Source organism: Diuraphis noxia, unplaced genomic scaffold, assembly GCF_037042655.1.
Source record: "Diuraphis noxia isolate RWA-SAM2 unplaced genomic scaffold, SU_Dnox_SAM2 contig0002, whole genome shotgun sequence".
Lineage (NCBI taxonomy): Eukaryota > Metazoa > Arthropoda > Insecta > Hemiptera > Aphididae > Diuraphis > Diuraphis noxia.
Genome location: NW_028301712.1, coordinates 58,471,447 through 58,498,385, shown reverse-complemented (window position 1 = coordinate 58,498,385; position 26,939 = coordinate 58,471,447). Strand labels below are relative to the sequence as shown.

General features: G+C 27.4%; 1 long non-coding RNA gene across 4 annotated transcripts; it reads right to left on the bottom strand.

Moving 5' to 3' along the window:
* Positions 1-7,759: 7,759 nt before the first annotated feature.
* Positions 7,760-25,107, bottom strand: LOC149058720 (uncharacterized). 4 transcript variants are annotated; one of them, XR_016190318.1, is made up of 3 exons: positions 24,631-25,107; positions 12,367-12,448; positions 7,760-8,770 (listed from the first exon to the last, which is right to left on the bottom strand). It is a non-coding gene; the product is annotated as an uncharacterized LOC149058720 (long non-coding RNA). The 4 variants fall into 4 exon arrangements; XR_016190319.1 differs by having other exon boundaries at positions 24,636-25,107; XR_016190317.1 differs by lacking the exon at positions 12,367-12,448.
* Positions 25,108-26,939: the final 1,832 nt, after the last annotated feature.

Sequence of the window (26,939 nt, the reverse complement as noted above, 5' to 3'; positions counted from 1 at the left end):
GTCCGTTAATCAAATTACAATGACTGCAGCAGCTGCGCATGTTAAATAGGGAATAATAATATATACCTCTAATAATACCAATTTGATTCGACGAGTGCAGCAGACAATTAAAGGGCAATGGAAACCCGTTTTAATTTGTACACGTCACATTATTAACATATACTCATTATATTATTCTAATATAAAAATTGTGTCATAATAATAATAATAATAAGTTATATAATTCATTAATTGTTATTGTTTTTGTTTTTATCACACCTGACTTTTTTTCTGTTTTGTTTAGTTATTACTTTGACCCTTATTACTCTGGCGTACGTACCGACGACCGGGTGTCCGACTGCCACAGACCCACAGTGCACGTTCACAACTACGGCTAGACCGGTTGCATTTTGGTTACGACCTTGCCGGAAACCGTGACCGCAGTGCTTACAGGTAGCATTAATATTAATAGATACAATCGAAGATACCGATTATACATAACAGACTACTTACAGCTGGTGTATAAAAATAATTATGATACTAACCTTACCTAACCTTACGCCCAAATTACGACAAAAATAATATTAATTAAGAACATTATTATAGTTTTATGTTTGAGGATGAGTATATTATGTTTATTATATTATTAATATTATATTTATTTATGCAAACGTAAAGATAATTATTTTAATTTTTCAATTTCAATGTTTTTGAACACCCGTCACATCGAAAGCAGGTATAGATAAATTGATTGGATTAAAACTTGAATTAATTTATCATTAGTCTTTAAACTTAAATTTTAAAACACAATTTTTTTTTTTTAAATACAAAAATAAAATTAAAACTCGAGTAGTAACACAACTATTATTATAATCTTCAAGTAATTTCAGTAACATTGAAATCTTATGGTACTTACTATAATTATAGTATAAAATAATATATAACTACAATATATTCATTGTGAAATAAAAATGTTTATAATAAATACAACATATCAAAACACATAATAATAAAAAATATGGCGGAAATTGCTAAAACTAACATCTTAAAATCATTTTGGTAAAATGTAGGTATATCATATTTTATGTGATAACTCTTATTAGTAATAAATAATAATTTATTAATAACTTAATTAATGGTGATGGTTATAAATTTCATCGTCCAAGATGTGTAAATGTTCACGATTCCAATTCCACATATCTAACCACTCAAACCCTCCTTTTAGAGATCTCAACTCAAATTATATTCCCGAAAATCCGCCTAGACGACAAGCTTGACAATGGTGCAGATATCTAATAAATTCTAACTAGGTTGTCAATAATAACTACCAGATATTAAGCAAAATAGGAGACATCTCTGAATGAATTTTTTTTATCCGTCAGTTCTAAATTCAAATTAACCATATTCTATTCTCTCAAATACTTGTTATAAAAAAAAAAAATCATTTATAAACTTTGTATTATCTCATATATATATAAAGTTTACTTATATACACTCGGGAGTTGGAACACGCTACTGCTTTATGTTGTAGCATGCAAGCCGCTAACGCTACAACTATAAGTACTTCCAAAAATACTATTATTAAATAAATTATAATGTTCTACTTCAAATTAGCCAATTTGAGTCCTAAAAAGACAGAATATTAACTTTAAAAGGTCGAAATTTAAAAATCCCAATAGGTGAAAATGAAAACAGTTATATTTTAAATACTTTTAAAGATTTACTTATACTCTTACGCTGTGTCCTACGTAAACGTGACGAACGCGGCGAGTGCGAACGAATTCTATCCTGACCATGCTGTTCCTTTTTTGCGTCGCGACGCGATGCGACGAAATACAAGCTGTTTTGTTTTTTGCCGCGTTTGCCGCGTTCACGTAGGACACAGCGTTATCCGAAATCTATGTTAATATTACCATTGATATTATAGATATATAATTAATTAAATATCAATAACGCTATCCAAATGGCCAATGGGGTAACATATTCGAAACTACACTCATAATTATTATAATACAAGTCAAAAACTAAAAGTTATAAATTATAATGTGTCGTATTATATTGCATTGAGGAAGCCGTGGGTGCTCTAATGAGTAATGACATAACTTTAAATAATTTATTTAACCATGGAATATATTATTTAAAAAATTGTACTTAATATTTACTATAAAATAGCTTGAATATATTAAGGGTTTTCATTTATTATATAGGTATAGCGTCAAATGATAATTTTCGAAACGCTAACTATAAATATCTAGTGTGGTAAATAGTATTTTGCTACATTGTGTATACTGTAACGTCTGTAAAAAAAACTATGTTGTTCACTATAAATAAACCAGCATTATTATTATATCATTCATAATACATGCAAATATAAATATTTGACGACAATATCAAATATTATTTACTTTTACATGTATAGGCGTGCGCATGGGTGTAACTTTTAGACAGTTTTAGCGCTATACTGCTATAGCCACACCTGGTATCATTTTTCATTAACATTGTTTAATTAGAATTCAATATTCTATATGAAAGTATCCAATTTCATCAGATATACTCCACTCATTTTTTATTTCACTTTTTACAATTCATAAGAAAACTTTAATTAAATTATCAAATTTTAGGTAAAAATATTACAATAATACATTTATAATATGCATTTTTAAGAAAAAAATAATTTTCAATATTTTGATAACATTCGTCAAAACACTAAAAACTTCAATCGTTCACAAAAAATATTGTGGATTTACGTTTAAGCTTTTTTTTTTTTTAATTCCACTAATAACGAATTATAAACGTAATAAACGTTGTTGATTTTAATTTTTTTTTATTTTTGTCTTCCCAAAAGGATTAACTAAATTCATTTTCGTGTACCAAACTAATTAGAAAATTTAAGAAAAAAGCATTTATAAACTATAAATTGTGCGCGCGCGCACGCACACACACACGCACACACACACACACGCACACACACACACGCACACACACGTCATTGTAAAAGTAATACATTCATCTCTCCAATCAAAAACTAAAAGCATCAGTTTTAAATAATGTTATACCTATGCATTTACACAAATAGCCGCACATCTAATGTATCCCAGCAAATTATTTATGTACCACCATATTAAAATCTTTATTATACCTGAATTGATAATTAGGAACATAAACGTAAACACAAAATTCATTAACGTACCTAGATAGAATGTGCAGTCACAAATAATAACCATATATATATATATATATATACGTTACTGTGTCATAAACTTATGTGTGTGTGGCTAATTTCAAGAAACTACACAAGTAATGGATTGTTGACAAGTCGATAAATTTAACGGCGGTCCTGAAAAAAAATTTAACATTGTTAAATCTAGTTATATAAATGCCAGGTAGCCGAGATAGATTAAACTCATTCAACCGGTTGCAACTTTTACTTCTTCCCAGCGATAAGCCGACAAGTGTATTATAGGACGTATGTGTTACTGAATAATCATTATTAGGGAACGGATTTAAATGCAAATTGCATTTTTTTCTGAATGTCCGAAAACATTGCTTTCCAAGCACAAAGTTCATTTCATACATCAAGGAATTCAAAAATGTAACTTTTATTTTGCATTTTTTTGCGTTTTTAATACTTTATTACATTTTTAGAGCATTTTTTGACATTTTTAGTGCATTTTTATGGTTTTTAAGTCATTTTTTCAACATTCATTCTAAAATAATAAAAATACCTAAATATTTATTATGTTACGAAATTACGAAATTATTGTTGACACGTGTAGACACAAAATACATACATCACACAAGTTACAACAGATTATTACCCGCATTAAGCTGGTAAAAATAAGATAAGCTATTTATCTAAATTGTAATTTTGTATTGCACTGTTGAGTTGAGTCGTTACTTTATCGTTTAGTATCGCGTATAGGTTAGGTTAGAAGAAGATGGACAAGAAGATAATTGAGAGTTTTTTTAAGTTTTTAAGGGCATTTTTTTAAGGCATTAAATCGGATTTTTTTAAGGCATTTTTCTTGTTTTTTAGAGCATTTAAATCCGTTCCCTAGTGATGACAGACACAAAAAAATAAATAAAAAATAGTTCAAAAATAGTTCAAAAATGGCTAAAATTTTCCGAACATTAAACCGTAAGAATAAAAATCCAAATTACAACATAAAAGAGCTCTTGTCATTTTAATTTGAAGCAATATCTCTGGTGGAAAACGTCGTCCGTAATTATTTAATATTATAAAATCATGAAATCGTACATTTTTTCTCCTTTAACCGCTGTTATTTCGAGTACCGTTTCGAATATCGAAAAATGACATCTTTAAAGTACCAGCTCCAGAACATTATCTTTCAAAAACAATGCTACACTTGATACTTTTGAGCAAGTTTAGAGGGAGAAAAATTGTTTACAGAATAAAAAAGAAAAAGAAAAAGAAATAAACATCATTGTAAAACCAATACATTCCTTCTCCGCTCAGAATCTAAAAAAACAAATCGAAAAAATTTTAAAAGATGTATACAGAGTTCCAATTAGCGTTACATATTTTATTGGTACAAAAATAAATATAAGTAGCTACCTAGTTTTTTTATGCTCAAGGTCAGATAATAAAAATCATATTATATTTACCAATCAGACATTAAAAAAATAATAACATATTATTTGTTGTCGACGTAGTAATAACAATTAATGGCATGGCTATAATACCTATATTCTAAACTATTATCTACTCGTATACTATAGTTAATTCTACACCTAGGCGTGCCGTAGGCTTTTTCCATAAGGAGGGGTACATTAAAAAAGTCTGAACCATAATTACCAAAGATCTTTGTACTAAAGACAACTAGTATAGTTAAATATTAAATTATAAATTGTATAAATTACCTATTTATTATTTATTTAATTAGGTAAATATACGAATATCAAAATAATCTAGTAAAGTATAGGTATCCTGAGGAGTAGAGGAGCCTGTAAACCTCACTGATTTTTACACAGTTATTTGGGTTGTTTTGACCAAATATAAAATATAAGTCCAATATTTTATTATAATATTATATCCAATCTTTTTATAAAAAAAGAGAATTGTTTTAATATGAATATTCTTGGATTTTGTATTACCTATACATATGAACCAATTTTTATAACCATTAGTGCGATAAAGTTGGTTGTGGATCGCTTACACTTAGACTTAATTACACACAAATATTGCGTTTTATTAATAAAGATTGATTATACTTTTTATGTATAATATATTTAAATTATGCACATCGATAGACCCATAGATTGCCATATTGTATTAAGTTAATCTCAACGATTTTCGAAGAAGGTCTAGCTAAGATCGAATTCCAGATCATTACTAGGTTTAAGGTTATAAACATTGGATAAAATATTAAAGAAAACATAATGAGATTTATTCTTTTTTCTTTTTTTCTTTTGTCGAATCAAATGTTTATAATATTCTTACGTATGAATAGAATTTTAACGAGAAGGTATATGAACCGAATTACAAAATCGACGGACAATAAAAAATGTCAGCCGACCCAAATAATTGTAATGATATATATATATTTTATTCATGAGACGTAGTCTCAGATTCGAGAACAGACGAGCAGTATACAAAGAAGAAAAAAAGAAACCTCTGCAGTTAATCGTTAATTAACCGAATTTCTCGATCATTGGTTGACATCTCTCCGGCAGAGTCCGTTAGATAAAATACCGGTATGTTATTTCGATAGATTATTTTTTTGTTCCCTATACATCTTTGTAGTGAAGGTGAATAAGAGAGAAAGAACGAGATGACGCCGATATTACACTGAAATGAAACAAATACACAAATCGCCGTTAAAAAATACGCTGCATATCCGTATAATGTATAACATAATGACGTGTGTTGCGAAACACAGTGCTGTTGAAGCTAGCTGCCGCTGCTGCTGTTGTAGGTACGTCTGCCACAGGCCTTCGACAACGGCGCGTCTAATGTCTATAACGTTTTCCTTTCAAAACTTTCACAACCCGAAAACTGGTTTTGTTTGCGCTAAAAAAGAAAAAACGGAGGACAAATAAAAATCGTCCGTCGTTTCCTCGAAGGGATTTATGCACAGTGGAAGGGGTGGCCGTGTGCGTTTTAGAAAATGGACGATGGAATAATAATAATAATGCGTATAATAATGTAAGCACGATCGAGCGTAAAAAAATATCGAAAAAACTAAACCGGCTCTAGAGAACATCCCCTCAGATAGACACCATTGTGTGTGCCACCCCTATACATATGATAATAAAATATTATATATAATATGTATCGTGAGTATTACGATTTTCGAAGACGGACCGCCGCCGTGGTGGAACGCCAATCACAAAATCACTATGCTCATGTATATATATATATATAGGTATATACGTCATATGGATATACATAATATCGTTGTGATTTTAGTGCGTACACATGACACGAGTCCCTATATATCGTCAGTTTTTCTCACGTTTATATTGTACTATTATCGTCGTGTCCGGCTAACCCTTTTTTTTCACTCTTTTCGTTGCAGCTGGTGTCTGCTGGTCAGCCGCGAAGATGAATCGCGAGCGCGCATATGTGTGTAAAACTATACGTCATATATTATACCAAATAACAATAATATATAACGCGTGTATGTGTGCAATGCATATATTATAAATAGTATCGAAACGTCCCGATATACTGGTTTTGGTAACCTGGAATGAATACACTCGCATAAAATATATGTTATGTATACAAAGTAAAAGAATTAAAATAAAAAAAAATCCATGAAAAAATAATCGTTATTCTTTTTACGCACATCATAACGGTCTAGAGGAGATTTAAATTCTTCCGTGTTATATCATCAACAAGTAACAACAAACGGTTACTATTCTTTCTTTATAAACTACTCGTACAAACACAACACTTATTATACCTACGCATTATTTCAAACGGACTGCACAATAAAGCGCGCCCACCAACCTATATATATAATATATATTTATACGGTACATCGAGCAATACATAGCTGACTTATATATATATATATATATAAACGGTTAATATTTATACTCATACTGAATATACTTTGATAATATATATATATATATATATATATATATATATATATATATATATATATATATAATATTAGTTATTTAAAATTGTTTGCATCACACATTTATGACGTATAAGTATATATTAGCTATACTTTTAGTTTAGACTAATGATTATATAAAACTAAGCAATTTATTTTTACTTACAGGTTGAAAAAAATGACGCTCAATGCATTTGGTCAAGTTAAAATACTCCCAGAAATTTTAATGTATAGTAAAAAAATCGAATATTTGTACCTATATAATTAATATATAAAAATTTATAATTATTCCTCAGTTTCTCTGTCTGTAATATTAATATTGACCCAATAACTACTGGACCGTTTTCAATAAAAAAAATATATTGATATCATTCCTTGAAACTTGGGAGTCAGGCATGTGTTTTTGTTAATTTAAATGGTTACTATTCGTTACATATCATATTACTATTTAAGTAATTAAAAATATGACATACTGCATATTATATATTTTTTGTATATAAGTACCTATAAAAAATTTCTGACACAGCCTGGACAGCTAGTATATTTAATATTTATATAGTCACAAATAACATTCATTCAAGATAATATATATAATATATAATATGTATATATTATAATATAAAATAATACAAAAACTAATTCAGTAATATCAATGAATACTCGTATTATTCCCCAATTTTTTTCAAAAATTTACAATAATTTTAAACAGTGAAATTAACAATATTAGGTATCTTAAATATAAAAAATTGCTGTTGAATTTTAAGTTACCAGGAGTTTTGGGGCGCCGTTTACATAAGAGTACCCACTGTACTCTTATAAGGGTTTAATTTAATTTTCCATTTATCTCCCCATTTTTAAATTTCAGTCAAGTGGGTTTATTTTTTTTTTTACATAACACGTTGTACAAATATGTCTTAGATATTATTTTGTGATTGCAGTTGAACCGTTATTTCTATGTATTATGAACAAAAACCTGCTTACGTATAAATTTAGGTATAGTGTACCTAGATATATTTTAGATTAGATTGTGGTGATATTATTTAGTTATGAAATACAAAGTTTATTTTATTTCAAATATAAAGATCGCTAATTTGTTTTCTCATATAATTTAAAAAAAATTATAATTATGTACAGAAGACGTATTCAATATTCATAATTTGCACGTCTCCTATACGATGGTGTTTTTCGTTTTTTACAATCAACTCATCACGTGCTGCATGATTTTTTTTATCATCTCGAAAAAATAATATCGACAGCATAGGCCATTAGTTACAATAAGGTTAAGACATATATATTATGATTATAAGTACAAAAATAAATTAAAATGATTAGGATATACATATTTTTTTTAAATATTTTATTGAACAATTTTGTTTGTCAATCTTGTTTGTTTGGAGTCTAGGTTGTACATCAAATAGTCAGCTATTCTATGTTTGACGATTAACATAGTTCCGCAGGTGTGACAAATTGGAGGCTCCTATCTGGCCATCAAGAAACCGTTAATGTGTCCAATGCAAAGTCTGTTGAGTACTGTACTATTTTCTTTTCGGTTGAGCTTTGGGTTTACCCAACAATGGATATCTCTTTTTGATCTCATTTAATTTGGTGTTTTGTTTGTTCCAGATTCTTTGCCAATATGATTGCTTTGTTTTAGAATTTATACTCGAATATCTTAGTGAATTTAACATTTGCCTGCAGTTGATCTATTAATAAATTGTGAGAAATAAATTTTTTTTTTAAATCATATTTTTAATAAAGTATTTTATGAATCAAAATTATTTTATTCATCATACGAGTTACGAGTTATTAACAACAGTAACTATAAGCAAGAACTAATAGAAATTCCGTGCAAATATATTATATACAGAAGATTATATAAACAAATATTAATCTAACAGTATTTATTAAATCAAATACTTACGTAAGTACTAGTACCTATGTTTAAACAGTTTTTTTTGTTTTGAGGAGGGGCTGTAGGTATAATTTTATAAACTATATATACAATTCTAAAAAAAATTATTCATGCATAATTAAGTACTGTGATTAAAATAGATGAATTAACTATTAGTGAATTTCTAAACGTCGCACTCGCAATGCGTGCTTTCTGTGGTTGCTCATCAAAATTTAATGCAAATTTTAATATTCAGAATGAATTCTCAAAATATAATATATATGTTGTGTATCTCAATGACTAATACTTGTGATCGCTATTGATGGTGAGTACTTGCAAAACTTTGTCTATTACCTACTAATAGCATGATGGAATATTTCTAAGATTTTGGTGTTTTTATAATTGCATAATCACTTAATCTTTAACGCTTTTTATAACCTGACTCTGTATACATGAGTATAGTAGCCGATAGGCACTCCGGTAATTATTTATTAGTTTATCACACATATTTTTCTTGATAACAGTAAACATTTTTAACTTAAAACAGTTAAAACTATTAAGACTATAAGTACGACAAAACATTACACGCAATAAAGGGCTCCATTGTGTCAATTATCCGAAATGTGCCTATAAACAAAACACGAATCATACATATCTAAGTGAGAATCTCAAATATATATGCCTAGACTGAAGATTGTAGTCTTATAGAACTTATACAAAAATATATTTATCAATTGAAGACAATTATAACGGACTACGGAGTATGTTAATTTTCTTTATGTAAAAAATCCAATTTTTTTTCTTTAATAATAATATACACAATCGGCATAATAAGAGTATAAGCTAATTGACAAAAGGAAAATTTAAAATTTTGAATAAAACAGACACCCACCTATGACACTTTCATCTTTCAATTATTTTATTTTATACAATAATTATTCTTTCTTTTTTTTTTTTTGGATAAGAGTTTAGTAGATCTCTGCGCCATTTTCGCTTAAGGCTACGAGGAGGGTTACCAGGGATGGTCAACACAGCTAGATTTTGTATTAGTTCATTTGGACGAGAGTTAAAGTGTTGATGGAATCGTTTATAATAATTGTTTACCTCTTTCTGAATAAATTGTTTTCATGTGTAGTCTTTATGCAGGGTGTGGTTTGATACTTATGGTGGAGAATTGGAAATTTTTCTTAGTGTTTTATTTTGAAACCATTGAATTTTACTTAAATTAGAAACTGTAAAAGATCCAATTTAATTATTTAATGTTTGTATCAACATACACCTTTAATTTTTTTCTTCATACACGCATATATATGTATAATATATAAATATATTATAATCAAATTAATATTGTATAGTAAAGCTGGAATTGTTTATTCATCTATAATTATTTTTTGAAGTCAAAATTGATTAATAAATTTTATGAATAATTTATATTATTCATTTATTGTTCGTGATACATTTCAATAGGCAGACTGTAATTAAAAGGAGGAATGTGGTTGCAATCACATGCTCGTAATTATTAATTCTAAAAATATAAAACAAGCTAATACAAACCTATTACGTCATATCATATAATATACTAGGTATGTATAATATATATATATATAGTTACGCGAAAGGAATGAATTGCAGTATACAAAAATTATGATTTATTCCTTTCGATAATAATTATAATAATCATCTCAGCCATTTATTTTTATACACAAAATTAATTTATGTCGAAAACGACTTAATCATTACTATTCCTAACTGGGTTTAAAATTATGTAATTTTATTTTATTTTGGTCTAATGGAAAGTGTAAAATATGTCAACAATATTATACACAGACATGTGAGACATGCATGTTTAATAAGTAGGTATATAATATATAAATTAGAAAATTAAACTAAACTCGTATTTCTAAGCCGATATTTGTTCATCTTAGCCGTTTATTTTGTAATGGATTAATGGACAAAGACCTATACATCAATTAAGGCTCAAGTTCAAATGTATAATTGACTTTACCATGTTTATAACTGACTGAACTCTCTTACAAGTCTTATCAAAGGTTTTTTTTTTAAATATTTCTAACATATCTTACAATTATAATTATAATTTGTAATTGTTGTAATTGCAACTTCAACACTCTTCAATACATTGTTTTCTTTTATAATTTGTTGTCTTTAATTTTTTTTTTTTTTTAATTAATACATAAATATAACTTATAAGGAACTGATATAGTGTAGTCTTTATTGCAAATTAAAATTATTCGTTCATTTTTAATATTAAAAAATTTCTAATTCAAATGTTTTCGAATAGAAGAGGAAAATTTGTTTCTGAGAAGTACATTAATATGATATTTAACTAAATTATGTCCTTGTGACAATACATTAAATTTTAATTGGAATTAATAAGGAATAATAGGGAGACAGTACAGTAAAAAAAATATTCATTTTCTGTTTCTTTAGTAGACTGGATTCCTTAATTTAAGAAAAAGACCTGAAACCAGTTTTAAGCAATGTTGTACAACGGATGAGTTTTTAATAAAATAAAAAAAAAAGATATCATATAAATCTTTAGCCTGTATACGTATTTATATTATTTATATTATTTTTGTTTTTTTTCTTTATACTTTAAGTATGAAAACATTGTTAAAATCTTAGTTTATCCATAAATATTGTGATCAACGAGAAAGTTAATCAACACATACATGCCAATTTTATTTTACCATTAATTCCGCTGCAAGATAAAAATTAGGAGAAATTAATTTTAATGTGCAAGTTAAAACACTTCTAAAACCAATGTGGACCTACGGTCTTCAATTGTGGGGTACTGCTAAGATATCTAATACCAACAAAATCCAACAGTTCTAGAATATTGCTCTTAGAAAAATTACAAATGCTCCACCTTTTATGTCTAATAATACCCAACATAAAGACCTCAAAATGAAAACTAGGACAGAAGAAGCTGTAGATTTCTACAAACGCTTTCATAATCGCCTACAAACCCACCAAAATCCAGTGATAAAGAGCCTTTACACTCAAACCATACCGTCCATACCGGGAAACCCCGGGCGTTGTTTAAAAAGGAACTGGTGCCGTGATTCGTTATAAATAAAAAATAAAATAAAAAAACAACCTAGTTCTAGACTCTAGACAGCGTTAATTCCCAGCCAAGTTCCATTGGATGATTTCTTAATTCAAAATATTCATGCTACTATTATAATATCATACATCAACTACATGGTTATTAGCCGGTGTTACATATTTAATTTACATTAATTTCTTACATACTTGCTTAATTTCTACTTATTACCTATATTTACAGATTTACATTTTAATCTAAGTTAGAAATTGTACTATGTTGTACAGATTGAGTATTAGGTATTCTTAACATAAAAGTGTTCATTAATTTATTTAAAAAAATACCTGTTGTTAGCCCGATATTATTTTTTTTCTATAAGTTATTCGGCGTTATATAATTTGTTCACATGATTCTTACACGCAAAACCTACACGCACCAAGAAAAATTATAACAAAATTATGCATCATACGTTTTTATATTGCTTTGATATTGAGTTATGACTATATTTCTAATGAACATAATATGTATATAGTTAGGTTCACCATACCTATACATATTTAAGTGCCTAGATAGATATCTATAATGTATATATGCATATAATATATTCTCAGAAGAACGTATAAATATATATATAGGTATCCATAATCCATATATTTACGCAATACCGGATATTTGGATTTATTCTAATTTATGCATTCGTAAATTCCTACGCGAGAGTATAGCAGATAAAAATTACATACGTTAGTGTATGATATACATACATTTCTACAAGGGTATAAAAATGAGATATGTGTTCCTAAATGGTAAGAAAAAGGCACATATGTAAGTTCAATCACGGCAGAAAATATATTAATATACATAATTATATAAAAATACCATAATTTCTATGTTTCAACATATTCTGTACTTTTTTTTTTCTTAACGAGTCAATTGTTTATTAAGTCAAAATATTGGAACCAAAATTCAAAGTATGACGTTATACTGCATGTTGTTCAAAAATGATCATTAGACTAGGGCTGACGGTGTTTTCGGTATACCGTAAAACCGGTATACCGGTTTTTTGGTATACCGGTCTTTTGAAATTAATATCCTAAACGGTATATTGTAAAAAAAAAAACGAATAAACGGTATACCGTAAAAACCGAATAACCGGTATACCTGGTAAAACCGAATAAATGGTAAGCCCTAAATACTGAATAAACGGTATACCGTAAAAACCGAGTAGTTGTACAGGTAATGTCATTACTGATCACCGATCCTCATAGTCTCCAGAACATGCTGAAGAGATAATTTTTCCATCTCTACGAATGACAAGTATTTCTTAATGACTTACTCACTGTGGTATATAGTGCACCTACCCAAATTACTGTTGTTACGTTTTTTATTATTCTTTCGCAAGTCGCGACATTATTATATTAATTTCTTTTTCTTTTTCTGTTTAATTCCTGAATAAAATAAAATAAAACTTTATAATTATAATAAAATATATATATATATATATATTTCTAAAGGTTATCTTACTAAAATGATTTACAATGAACTTTTTATTTACTTACACTGTAAACAGCACACATTTTTTTTATGTTCCGTACGTTAGTATTTTTTGAAGTATAAAATAATTATTAGACATCAGTACAAGTTCTAGTGCTTGCTATTTTCTAGTATCAATGGTAATAGTGTAGGTTATATAGTATATAATAAACTATAAAGTAGGTATATACTATGAAATAATATTAAAGTAAAAAATGTATTATTTCGGTATACCGAAACGTTACGGTTTTTCGGTATACCGAAATTTTTTGGTTTTTCGGTATACCGTTTCAATCCGGGGTTGAGATCAATACCGAAAATTATTTTCAATACCGTCAGCCCTACATTAGACTAATTTGGACAAATAAACAGCGTAATATGAAATAGTTAATGAGGTGATTAAATATTTTACCTTTATTTTATTAAGGATGTACTCTGAATACTTTTTTAGGAAACTAAAAGTCTAAAACTGTTAGAGAATATAGCCAACTTTATACTTCATTATTATTTATTATTTAATTATTTATAAATTAACTTAACTTGAATTTGATTAAAAGTAACTCGTTATTTATTAAGTTTATATCAATTAAAATAAGTTAAGTTAAAAATTAATTTTATGAAAATTAAATTTTAAAGAGTTAAGTTAAAAGTTAAAATTAACTTAACTTTTAACGCGTTTAACGCGTTTATACCCTGCAGGCTAAACACATTGTAGATTATTATTATTATTATTGAATGTAATATAAAATCAAATTTTAAGAATAAAGTGTATATTATGTTAAATATCTATTACATACAACATAAATTTAAATTAATTTATTCGACGATAAGAATGGTAATTTTTTGCTGGACTTGTCTTATAATTATGTACTCAATATGTATAATCATGGAGAAAAAATAGATCCTTACATTTAATAATAATTATTATTTCAACAGTTATAATTAAAGAGATCACATATACCTATATCTTTATTGTATAATATATATATATATAGACAATATGTACATATCGCATGTATATCATTATTTTCATATTTTCATCACGCGTAGATTATAATTTACGTTAAAGTGTTCCGAAAAACCATTTAACTGAGTATATAATATAAATGAAAACTGTTAGATAACTTTAAATCCCCTACTAAAAGTCAAAATAATTAGCTTCTCCTTCAAAATGTTTTATAAATAAATGGATTTTAACGTAATAATAGTGACCACAACAATATAGTTGCAGTAACTTATAGGATGTCATTTCATTTTTTTATTTTGTCAGAGAGATTCATAGAATTATTGCAAAAAAATATTTTTTTTTTTAAATTACAGTGTTAACTTTATTTATATTTGTGAGAGACGTTACTGTCAATTTATTTATTTTTTAATGCCATACAAAAATGAAAAATGATAAAAACTTAGTAAAAACATAAATTTTATTCAAAAACATTTTGTTTTGCCTTCAAATTAGGTACAAAAAATATTTGCTGACAGTCAGAAACATTAATGCTTTTTGGGGAATTGAGTGTTTATATGTTGATAATCACTTTTTGTGTAAACTATAAATTTAAAAATAACAATTTTCCTCTTTCTCAGCTGAGTGTTATGCCATTATTGAAGCCGTGACATTAATTCTAATTTTCACACCGAATTAATATTTAATAGCCACTGACTCTATGTCTTGCCTACAAGCTTTAGTCTCCAAGTCTCACCTTTCCCGTCTTGTTCTTCGTATCAAATCTCTTGTTATCAACCTTAATCAATCGAACTACATTATTCACTTTCTTTGGATTCTCAGTCATATTGGAATACGTGGCCACGAAGTTGCCGATAATTTGGCTAAATCCACCTCTCATCTAATTTGTCCCTCTCATATACATCTACCACAATCTAACTTTATCCCATTTTTAAAACGCTATACCTATCTAGTCTATTGTCTTCCTATTGGTATAACTTACCGGCTGACTTCTTTTCAAGATATAGATATACAACACCAGATATCATTCAGAAAAACTTGGTTTAACAACCTAAAATTACAAAAGTCACACATAGTTTAATTTAATCATTTACGTATAGGAAATTCTTTATAACCTAATCGTCCTAATCACTACTTTAAACGTGGACTTAACGACTCGCCGTTTCGTACTCTTCACTTAAATGAGTGTATCTGTGACCTTCCTCATATTTTATTTAACTGTCCTGCCCTACGGCTTAAACGAAAAATTCTATTCAACACTCTTAAATCTCTTAATATTCCTCTCTATCTTTACTCTATTTTAAGCACCAAATCAGAAATAGCTATAAAAACGATAATTATATTTATATTGAAGGCTAGCTTTATAATATAGTAGGTATACGTACAAGAATTAGTCTACTGTTAATCTAAATTCGTATTATTTTTCTTTTTTGTTTTGTAACTGTTAAGTTATCATAGTTATAAAAAAGTGGCTTTAAAATTAAAATTAAAAAAAAAAATAGGAATTTATAACTTACTTAAGAAAGCCAACAATTTAATTTATTATATATTTTATATACATATAGATAGGTACATATAATACGCCCTTTTCTTAATATCGTTTAATATAAACGTTTTCCGAAGATAAAAATACCGCACATATGTTTAATATTTATACCAGATTATTATTTATGACACAATTATCTTCATAAATTTTCAAAACTGAATACATCCATAATATTATGTAGATATTCCTATATATACTAGTATATAGTGATAATATGGCTAAAAGTATAATCTATTATTTAACGCAAATGCATAATACATATAAATATATTATTATAAATTGTTATGTTTGAGATATACAGAACGAAGAATATAATGGTAGAATATTATAATATATGTAATCGTGTCACCACTCGTATTGTTTAAACCATACAATACATAAGTAGGTAACTATTGGTTAAATGGCGCTTGTTTTAGACCACTCCCTCCACATAAACTCATTATTAATCCAGCGCTTTTGACATATAGTTATTATTCATTACTGTATAAGTATCACCTTTATTACCAACTCTCTGAAAATACCTAAATATAGTTGGGTGTTCTCTAAACCGCCATATTTTATGTCTGTGTAATAGTGTATATAGTAGGGATAATATGTACATTATCCATTATTGTTTGTTTACATAATAAACATAACATGTTTAAAATAGAGTTCTATAATAGACTTTATATAAATATATAAAATAGAGTTCTCCATTCTCGTGCTTTGAACTAAAATTGTGTTAAGTTTATGGATAGGTAAAATACATGAATTGCGAATGAATAGCCGTCAATTTATGCAATTGCATTTTTTCATGAGCCATTGGCCACTATTGACACATTTAGTAAACTAGTATCTGATATAGAAATATATATTTATAATTTTACTAAAAACTAATGTAGGTACATTTTAGCATTATCAATTTGGAATTCATTATTCATTATAATCATGTTTCAAGTCAGAACATAATAATACGAGTATGATGAGTTTTTTTTTCATTGTATTTGCACAAGAAAAGTAGTAGATAAATGCTTCAATTTTAGACATTGAGATTTGAGGATGGTTTCTAAAATGGACCTAGTAGTTGGGAGAGATCAAAATTGAAAATTCTCAACACTTTTCAGTTTTCTTAATTATCTAGAAAAAAAACTGGAATCTCTACTCATAACGAGTTTTCGATAAAATCGAATATCCGTATACATCATTTAAATGTTCATAGACATTTTTGACGCTTTTTGAGCTATATGAGACATTTAAAATTTAAAATTTAATTTAGTTTGTTGTTTTAGTTAGATGTTTAAGAAGATTTAAAAAATTTGTGGTATTTAGATCCATGTGGATTTTTTCTTTGATGTACCTACAGAAAAAAAATCAACTGAGTTTACTGCACCGTGTTTTTATTTGACGACTCTCGATGGGAAACGTGTTAATGAAAATGTTATGTTGACGTCACACGATCAACTGTATACGTACATAATATTAATACCTAGATATATATTGCTGTAGTTTTTAAAGCAAAATTTGAATACCAAATCCTGAATTAAAAAAAAATGTTCATGATAACTGTTCAGTAACCCGCTCGATTACAACGTGGAGATGACGTAGGTACCATAATTAAAGAATACGGTATAAAAAAAGTCGTTTAAAATACAAAACATTCAGAGAACACCTAGTGGCGCCGGGTGATGCACGATAGCACACACATGCATAATTTATATTAATGTTTTATAATAATGTTAAGTCGGTACTATTAAAGCTATATATTAAGTTGACATATATTGTATGTATAACATGTTATATACGCGTGACGAAACATTTTATTGATTTTTCGTAGAACATTATATTCGCATATAAAATCTTTAAGCTCTTGCATATGCAAAACACTATTACTATAATGCATAATGTTTGTCGCTATACTACAAACGACTTTCGCGAGTCATCGTAAAATTAATATGTATACTATGTTATTTTAATACATATAAATATATAATATTTATACATTGTATACGAACATACATATTCTGTAAAGACTTTCAGTGATTGATCAACTATGGAGACTTATTTATTATTATATATCACTACTAAGCGTATAGTGACTTAAATGGTAATGAATTATTGTGTTTAATTATATATAGGAAAGTGACTTACTGTCTGCAGCGCGTATAAATAATAAAAAAGGATATCAGCATGTCACGGAGAAATTAATTTAAATATAGACAGTATAGTTTTTTTTTTAATAATTCATTATTAAAATAATTGATATTATTATTAAAATAACAATAATAATGATTATGCCTCGTGTTTATATAAATATATATGTATGTATACATATATTAACTTGAGCACTTAATATGTGAACATAAATAATGTGAGTATGAAGTTTGAGAAGTCAAAATGTATTTTTTTAAATATTTTTTACTTAGAGCACACAATAAATTACTTAATAGAATATTTGTATCTATGATTTATTCAATTTATTTGCAGAACTTATTCTTTTGAGGCCACTTTGGACTACTGGGCCAACCTACTTCAGCCTCATGAGATCGGGTTCACTCATATTAAATAAAAAATAATATAATAGTACCTATATTAATATTATGAACGAGAATAATACACAGGTAAAAACGCACGTCTCGCGTTGCATATGACAATCATTAATCATTAACCAATATAACATTATTCATATCAATATGGCAATATTAATTTCGTATTCGATAATATATTTATTATGATATCATATTATAAGGCTCCCGTAGGTAATGAAAGATTGTAATTATGTCATCATAGTTTATATATGCACGCCGGGATTAAATAAGTTTTGTTCATTATGTAAGAACATTTTAACAAAAATTATATATTATTGATATATCGCTTGACCCAATTTAACTTGTGTGCTATAAATATTATTCTTAATGAACAGCAATTTGCAATGCGCAATGTATTATTTTTTTTATTATTATCGCTAATTGTTAGTTTATAACTTATTTTGTGTATATAAACACATTGCGTTAATAACGGTAATTTACGATGTTCCGTTTAGGGTTGAAAATCTATATATACATTTTATTTTATTACATTTATAATATTTCGTAGGCTACCTATTATATTATAACAACATTTTTCGGTATCTCAGTCTGGCCGACGATCTTATATTATTGTTGAACAATAACACGTTATAAGATTGAATCATAATGCCAATATCAGTCTCGTAATATTTTTAATGTATCGTTCTTAAATTTCACATTAATTCATATAAATTATTTACAAAGCTTTACAAACGGTTGCAAGATTATTTTAAATATATAATCAATGGTATATTATACAGCTATTTATTTTTCTATATTATTCGAATATTTTAAACACGACTGAGATTAATTTTTCGTAGGCACCTATTAGGTACATTTTTAGATTTTACGATTTACAAGTTTAACTTGATTTTTTTCTGTATCATACAGTAAAGTAGTGAACATATGATTTATAAAATGTTTTGACATTTTAGTACAATATTAAAAAAAAAAAAGTGTTATCTTATATCACTAACAAGCGCACCGTAGAAGTAATAACATCTAGTAATAACAGGCAAATCTGTAATATACGAAAAAAAATCTACTGGTTCAAAAAAGAAATTTTGAAATTAATTTTTTCTATATAATAACATTACGTAAGACTATGACTTTTTTACTTATGTATATGAATTAGATTCCTAATTGTTTCATGTATGTATATAGATTGTTGGTAATGTATATATATATATATAATATGTTAAAATATTGTATATTTTATAAATGTATAACTTAAATTATTATAAAAATGTTTCCTAAAGTTTTAAATATACCTACTATCTAAATTTTAATCGTAAGTATGTCAAACATATTACAAACACTTAAATTACATATTTATTGTTTATGAAATTGAACATAATAAAAACGAACTATAGTAATAAATATGGCAAATTGACATGGCCTCTCATCATAAGCGCATATACACAAATATATTATTTAATCGAGATCATTAATTGCTAAATATATATATTACTATATTTACTTTCTAACCTGCTGCACACAAAAAAATCTCTTGCGATGACCTTATTCGTATTCTCTTATAATGATAATACATGAGTACCTAATTCAATAATTAGGCATTTGGGCTTAATATAAAATGTGATCAAGTCCAATAGATAATTATAGATCGACAATAAAAATACGACCTCGGTGAAAATTGTCCATACCCATATGCTTGTTTAAAAATCAAAATCAAAATGACTTACTTAACAAAGTCATCGGTTTGTTTGTATGTGTCTACTACCTGTAACTTTTGGTGTATAATTAACAGGTACGTATAATATTACCTATAATAATATCTATAATCCATTGCTCTATTATAACGAATTACGATTATTGATATCATTATTTAAATAGCGGCTATATAAGCATAGTTCAGTGTCCGGCAAACGTGGAGTTGGTTCCTGGGTCAATTAAATGTGTACGAATTGGTTCCCGAAAAAAAAAACTTTCCAGTATATAACTGTTCGAATTGGTTCCCGAATAAAATTACTTATCTACTATAGATACTACTATAGATACGTATATGTACAATCGATAATCTTGATAATATTTAAAAAATATATAATATAATAATATTTAAAAAAATTGCTGAAAAAGAAAAGTTTATCGATGAAAATATTAAAAAATTGAGAGAGGGCCAAATTTCGAACCTACAGTTCGTTAAAAATGTGTGTTGTAAGTTCATACCACACTAATTTTTTTTCAAATATTATTTACCTATTAATACTTATTATTACATTATAATTACTTATTTATTACAAGCACAATTATTATTATTGACAAATACGTATATAGCGTATATTATGTATATATTAATATATTATACTAAGCAACATTTTTAACCATACCTAGGTATTCCAGATAGCGTTTGAACTATTCGAACTTATTTGAATTCTAGACAGTCCTAAGTCTGAATAAATGGGAAGGAAATTGTTGCTTGTTGAATATATCATAATAATTTTAAAAGTTAATTTAACAAGATTGTATTATCATGAAAGCTTGCGGGAACCAATTCGTATATTTACCTGTAGACAATCCGGGAACCAACTCGTATGTTACCTGTAGACAACCCGGGAACCAATTCGACAATTGGGAACCAATTCGTAGTCGTCCCAGCGTCCTATGTTGTCATTGGATCAAATATTGGTTATATCTGGGACGTTGTTCAAGGTGACTGATGGGGATGGCCTCATCCAAGACTTTTAATTTTAGCCGCTGACCAATTTTAGAACGATTGAAATGGTAGCTCAGAGCTCAAAATTTTAAATCATTGTCATTTTTAATGAACAAGGAAAACATATAAAATCCAAACTAAGCTAAAGTTGATTGATATTTTTCTTACGATCACAATTCAGTCGATTCTTGCAGATATCTTTTGATTATTTTAAACATTATGTAAAATATTACGATTAAAAAATTCTCGTATATATCTAATATCTATTACAGAGAAATTGAAATTTCCTCTCCCCTCATCTATATTAATGCAACATATTATATAAGTATTTTATGCCTATATATATATATGTTTGATTTAGATTTTTACAAAATATATTGTCATATGATTCTAACATCATCTATTTCATAATTAATATTATTAATATAAAAATCGATGACTAATGGATAGCATGTAAAGTGCCCCCTATCAACCACTATCATATTATGTTAAAGTAAAAAGTTTAAATACCACCCTAAAAAAATCATGACTGAGGCTACTAATTTTAAATAATTAAACTGAATATGTTACATTCATTTTTTATTTGATGTAAAATCATCGTTATGAATTTGTGTCCTTGATACTTGTATAAAGTTGAATAACTCATAAATTGTTCTTACGAATTTGGATTTAGATTCTAGAGGGAACAACATTTTCAAAAAAAAATCATGTGCATAATAATTTACAAAAAAAAAAAAAAATGTAGTTTTAAATTGAAAACCAATAAATTTGTATCATTACGTGTACGTCGTTAAATTCTAGAAGGTTTCTTTCTTATGTTTCATAAGAAAGTAGGTACTTATAAGTATACTATATGACCATGCAAAGTAAATCATCCTGTATAAGAAATAGAAGACTGATTTATTAAATTGTAATGTTTGTTTGCTGTATTACTGTGGTGCATTTGTCTGATAAATAATGAATCAACTATAACATTAGTTATTACTAATAACTTATTAGTTAATTTAATTGTATTATGTACAATGTATAAATTCCAATAAAAAATAAACACACGTGTAGATATAGAATTTTTTACTTATCAAGTTAATAATATTAAAGCAGATCATGTCATATTATGTCATATTATGTCTGATTATGGTTAAAAACTTTTGAATAATAGGTCTTGTACATAACATAAATAATTCAAAAAAACGTATTAGGTTTATTACCCTGCGGCCTGATTAATCTAATAAGCCCTTAAACTATATGTATGAGTCCTAAACTACAATTATATTTTAATTTGTATATTAGATGTATGAAAATTGTTAAATACCTATACCTAAATCAACACCTTCATATTTTCTTGTGATACGAATTCGGAATACAAAATTGCTATTTGTTTTTAAGAGTAAGTAATAGTATGTTATATCATTATTCATTATATTTTATTAAACTTAAATATGCTAGGTATAAGTCACACTAGTATTTTTCCATAAGGTCGACTACTAAAATAGAATTATCAGAATCAACATCATAAAAATATTTTTTCTTCTCGTCAGTGTGTACCTGCGATGATGCCTGTAAGCTACAACTGACTACATGATAACCGGTTGAAATCTACATAATAACATGGTTATATACATACATACAAAATGTATAGCAAATTGTAACATTTTAAGTATGATTGTTAATTTAAATACAAGGCAATTAAAACGTATTAAGAAAACGATGAAACCCTGAGAAATTTAATTTTAATTAATTGTTTTGGTATCTGCATAATTTGTAACTTATTGTAAATAATTCAATCAATATTTTGACTTTTGACTTTCTAGTTTCATATCTACCAAATTTTCATAACATTTTTAAATTACTTTATTTTTAAATTTTAAATCTGTGTTACATCTATCATAATATTTGTATATTGTATAATATATTAAGTATATTATATTATATAATTATTTAATTATATAAATTGATCAGCTATAAGAATGAAACTCTAAAGAAATTTATCTGATTTAAAGTAAATTGTAAATGTGTGCCTATTCCGTTGTTGAGTAACTCACTGTAATAAATCTGTAAAATTTGAATTCGATGTGATAGTACCTAATCATTTGAAAAATGATTCTGAGCGAGCACCGTCTCTATTATGTAGTTTTATGAGACTAATTTTCTGATTTCGTGGTAAAATTGTATAAATAGCTTAAATTTAGTAAACATATTTTAATAATTTAATTTTATATTGAAAATAATAATTTAAATCATGGCGTAAAATTTTGAGTTTTTATGATTAGTATTCTTGAATTATTGGGGTAAGAAAACGAAAAATAGACGTACGTTTGGCCAGCCTTCCTTCCCCAAAAGGAAAATCTATAAATAAACTATACAGACATTTAGCACGTAATTCGCACAAATTCACATGTCTATATGAGCTATATTTAGTTAAATTAAATATGTCCATATATAATAAATATTAATAACTATTATTTAACTAAAGAGCCTCTACACTCAAACCATACCGAGGAACCCTCGGCGTCGTCTAAAAAGGAACTGGTGCCGTGACTTGTTATAAATATATATATAAAAAAAAAACACAGTTCTAAAAAACGAAGTTCTAGACTCTAGACAGCGTTAATTCCCAGCCAAGTGTCACCAAAAGGTGATTTCTGAATTCAAGATATTCATGTTACTATTATAATATCACATATACTTATTGTGCTATGTTGTATAGATTGTGTATTTCAAATTTGTAAAATAAAAAATTATTTAACTAATAATTAATATAGATGATATTTATTAAATTCTTCGCATAATATTACAATAGTATTATGTCTGTAATAACTTATAATAACCACAACGAGTGATGGCTACCTACCTACTATAATTAAAAATATATTAAAAAAATTTCAATTTCAGTGTTTGGATATTTTTCAGTAAGAAATAATGTGGATATTCGGTTAAAATGTTTCCACGAAAAATCTTTTTAGATCAATGGTCGGTCACCGGTGGCCCGCTTAAAAGTTTTAAACAGTTATTTTTTCATAGTAAATAATTTGAAATATAAGATTTTTATTTTTGTCAGGCCCTCGAACTCTTTAATTTTGTGAATGTGGCCCAGGAATCAAAAAAGGTTGCCGACCATTGGTTTAGATAATAAATAATTTTGAATGATTAATATTAGTCAAAAAAGTTGCATAACTACTAATGAAGTATATATATATATATATTATAATATAATAAGTTAAACACTATAGTATTTATATGTAAAATATTTGTAACTCAAAAAACAGATATCTACATGGCCGCATATAGTTCAAAAAAGTTGCCTAATCAATAATAATAATAATAACATATTATATAGAAAAATTGGATTACATCACCAGAGTCGACCATCCGTCCCGTTATTTTTGTACACTGATTGCATCAGACATTTGGCGGCGTGCGCATGATGTGAAAACGTTGCAGATCGTAGTATATACTATAACATTCCTTTGGTATAATCGGAGCTGATCATCTGGATCCATGAGTGCCGCATTATCACGAGTAGTCGAATGACGACATACTTATACATCAACCGTTCAGCAACGATATTATATAATAAATATTATACATACTCATTCGCCTATAAAAATAGCTGGTTTCTATATGCAATGACGTAGGTCGTAGATACACCGCGATGGGTCGCTTCGCCACCTGGAGACAACCGGAGATTCTGTACAGGTTTGATATTATATATAATACATACGAGTACATTAGTACATACATATATACATACTTGCATACATACATACATGACATACAAAATATACATAAGGGTTGAAAGTGAACTTTGACACTGCAAACTCGGGGGTGGCACCCTCATGATTTTTTTTATTTTTGGGGAAGCGTCTTCCAAAGCCGCCGCTCTGTGGGACGACACGATATATATATATATATATATATGTACAGCCCTTACAGCTGGTCATCAGCGTGTGACCCGAATCCGGTACCATTTGTATAATCATACATATTATAGGTGTAACAGACGAACGCTGCTGGATTTTGTGCACTAGGTTATAACATGTTATGAGTTATAACCTTATAACGTATATACATACGACAATACATATTTTATTCTGTGATAACGACGAGTATTTCTGGAGTCTGGACCAACGGGCGTGTGTGTTTCCCGAGAAACATAGTAACTTTACATCGTAGCCGAAAACACCCATACCTCTATAAGTGGATGGATATGTTTTTTGAATCTTAAGTGATACCGTGACATTTTAGGTTAGAAGTTGAGCAAGAAATAAATTAATGACTATTAAATTATTTTGAAAAAATGAAATCAAAAAGTCATCATTTAATTTAGCACTGCTTAAAATGTATTCTCAAAACTTAAATTTTTTAAATTTTCAAATTTTTTTTATGAATATTCTGAACGATAATTGTTGCAAGGAACGTTGCATTGTTATTTTTAGATTTTTAATTTTAAATTAAAAATTAAAACACATTGAAAATATAATTATAAAGTGTTACTAAAATATATGACGTGTTTGATATACATTTAGCATTATTTGAAAAAAAAAATTAAATCAATTTGATAGTTAGGCTCCCAAAGGCATACACACCCCCCCCCCCACCAAAACAAAAAAAAAAAATTAATTTATGCTTGGTTTTTATACTTAGTGGCCTAAAAAAAATATCATGAAAACAGAATGTGAAAAAAAAATTATTTACAGAGTTACGGTGAAATCCAAATGTACCTGTGACGTCATTGCGTCGTACGTCGCCGCAAACCGGATGAAGAATATCTAATATATGTATAGTGATATTCTCGTCGCCTGCTGATCGCTAATCGCCGATTAAATATACATTTTTGATTTCCATAAATATTTTAATTATTTATAAATTATAAATATAACACTATTACTTAAATATTTATAAATAATAACCAAGACTTACTGTTGATCGAAAAATGCATTACTACAATGTTGTGTTTCAATAACAAATTCGTCAGTATTCACTTTTCGCCTAGTCGGTACGTAGTGCACTAGTGCCTAATATTATTTTTGTTCCGTATGTGTACACTGTTCAGTAATATAATACACTCATATACTAAATATTCAAAGTAAATAATGCCGTATTGTAGTGTATTTGGATGTAGTTAACAACTAACAATAAAGGAACACATGATTTCCTAATCGCGATAATTTCACCTGTACGTTTTAATAAATGGACCAATTTTTGCAAGCGCAAACATTTTAACCTACTAATAATTCTGTGATATGTTCCCATAATTTTAAAAGTCTAGCATTTAATGACTCAGACATTTTGAAACAAAAATTATTAGGAGACAAATACAAGTCAAGAGCACCCCGCTTAAAATCAGGTACAATACCAACAATATTTACTAAAATATATATATAAATAAATAATGTTATATAAATATAACACTATCACCTAAATACTTACTTATAAAATATAATACTCTTCATTGCGTCGGCCGTTTTCGAGCGGCACTGGCAAACGTATAAAAATTATTATTGTATCGTCGAATGCAATCTATTTTCGTTATTTTGTCGCAGTTTCATGGTTTATTGTTATTTGCTTTAATTTAATTTTGTATAATACCAAGTGAAATATAATAATAATAAAATTATTAATAAATGTACTTACTACTTATACACCGTATAATAATGTCT